A 2443-nucleotide genomic window follows, 5' to 3' on the forward strand; every position below is an offset into this window, starting at 1 on the left:
TAGGTGACAGTTATGCAAAATGTGGTTCGAAGTTTCGACTTCAGGGCTGCCACAAATACATAATCTTTCTTCATATGGGATATGATTGAATCTGCCGTGTCTCTCCATGGACTCCATTTGTTCGAATCTTGCCCTAGTGAAAGTGATTCTTAGGTGTCTTGGCATATCTGCTTTTAGGTACAGAGCCCTCTGGAAATTACGCTTAAAGCGTCCAACTACTTCAGAGATCCTGTATTTGACAGGGTAGCTGTCTTTTTGGGCTTCAATATCTAGGATTCTTTGGATTACTGTCCTTTTTTCAGCATCCCTATTTTGGTCTGATGAAGTAATTTGTAATCCGCAGGTGCAAAGATACCTTGATAGTTGTTCTGCCCAGGAGTATTGGTTAAAGCCATTAGATTGTTCTAAGAAGCACAATTTTGGCAGTCTGTTGTTTTCGAGATTTTTTATTTTAGACCAGTAGTTAAAGGCCCTGAGTTTGGCGAGACCTTCGATAGAATGTATTTCTAGCTCTGCTCTACTATGGCAGCAGTGGTCTTAGTGTCAACGACAAGTCTCTGTCTTAAAAGTTTTGATTGTGTTTATTCTAGTATTGGTAGTTTGCTTAGGCCACAGATTTCTGCTCCATATAGTATCATGGGGAGGATTTTTGCTTTTTAAACTTTGATTATTGGAGTTAAAGAGCCAGGATATCTGTGGGTTAGCAGTCTTGCCAGTGTGTTGGAGTGTGCCTGTCAAAGACAGAACGCCACAAGATAAAAGATAACAGAGTTTATTGGAGTTACAGAACTCAAAATGCCCGTAAAAGACAAGGGCTAGGCAAACACTGGCCTTAAAAGTAAAAAGAGACAAGAAAAACATTCAAAAGATAAACCGGATTAAACCGGAGTTTAATCCGGGTAAAATCAAAACAGCTTGCTTCAGCCTGGGAATAAACAAAACAGAAGCTGGTGAACAAAGAGTTCAAAGGAATGCAACTAATTGGCAGCAGATGCCTCTCTGCTGCCAAAAGCTATGTTTGAGTAACTCTAAAGGTTACTCCTCCACACAGCAGGCAGATTCCCGATACAAACACAGCAGACGAGGGCAGAAGCAGTCAGCGAAGTCCCAATCCGTTCCGAAGGTCGTAAGGTAGATGCAGACGTTTGTAGTTCACCAGTTCCAACACAGGTAGGAGAATCCGAGGCCGTAGTCAGTCAGTCCGTATGTCCAGTACAAGCAGATGGCGTCCGTCAAGAAGACGACGGAAGGTCAAAGCTATTAAGATTAAGCAGAGGTTGCACAACAAAACCCCACACAATTCCTCCCGCCGTCTGAGCCCAATGTCCAGGATAACTTACGTAGTCAGCAAACGAATCACACCCGTCTTCAGGAAAACTTCCCACACAGATCCCAAGCGTTCGTCCAGATTACCTTGCCCAACGCAATTTGCTATTGCTCCCAAACCCCATTTTATGCCAGTTACAAATCCTCATCACTATCAGCTGTCCTCCTTAGCCCGGGCGTTTCCTCATCACTTTCCTCATCAGAACTGGAACACCTTTGACTATGCCCCACAGCATCCCCAGCTGTGGATCCCGTCCCATCCCTCCAGCTTGCCCATGGGTCTAATCCTGAAGGTCCCCAATCGCCTTCCATACTATCATTGCCAGTGGCACCCAAATCCTCCCTTACCCGAGTCCAATCCATCTCATCCTCTTCCGAGCTAACCATCTCTTCCTCCATCCTCTCAGTAAACCCTTCAAAAGAATCCTCGTCAGATGGTTCTGCAAAGATATCTCGCAGCCGCTTTCTTTCTCGCTCCTCGAGAGTATCTGACTCTCGAGGAGTCTTACGCCCACGTCTCCCAGTAGCAGAGCCATGAGGCTCAACCATAACAGTGCCCTAGTTTTGATTGCACAAGATTGAGAATGTGCCAGCCAAGAGCCAGTCTCGGAATATACTAAGCCTAGATATGTAAAAGAGCTTTCCTGTTCTATATGCTCTGCATCTAGAACCCATTTGTGTCTAGATGGGCACTTTCCGAACACCATAATTTTTGACTTGGTTTTGTTTATTGTCAGCTCGTTTTTGTGGGCGTAGATGTTAAGTTTAATCAATAATCTTCGTAAACCTATTTGGGTATTAGACAACAAAATAAATACAACAAAATAAAAAAAGTATGAATTAATAACCATATAATTGACCCAATTACACTTAAAGCAACAATAAATTTTAAGGGTTGTTGTATGTCTTTCAGGCTGTGTGGCCATGTTCCAGAAGTATTCTCTCCTGACGCTTCGCCCATATCTATGGCAGGCATCCTCAGAGATTGTGAGGTATGGATAAACTAAGTAAGGAAAGGAAAGAATATATATCTGTGTAGAGTCCAGGGTGTGGCAAGAGTCCTTTGTCACTGGGAAGCTAGCATTAATGTTTCAGTTAATTACCCTAATTAGCATTG

General features: G+C 43.3%; 1 long non-coding RNA gene across 1 annotated transcript; it reads right to left on the reverse strand.

The window, feature by feature from the left end:
• Nucleotides 1-756: 756 nt before the first annotated feature.
• On the reverse strand, nt 757-1873 carry LOC134299010 (uncharacterized). Its single transcript, XR_010006171.1, has 2 exons — nt 1341-1873; nt 757-1257 (listed from the first exon to the last, which is right to left on the reverse strand). It is a non-coding gene; the product is annotated as an uncharacterized LOC134299010 (long non-coding RNA).
• Between the last annotated feature and the right edge of the window lie 570 nt (nt 1874-2443).

This window comes from Anolis carolinensis, chromosome 4, assembly GCF_035594765.1.
Source record: "Anolis carolinensis isolate JA03-04 chromosome 4, rAnoCar3.1.pri, whole genome shotgun sequence".
Taxonomy (NCBI): domain Eukaryota; kingdom Metazoa; phylum Chordata; class Lepidosauria; order Squamata; family Dactyloidae; genus Anolis; species Anolis carolinensis.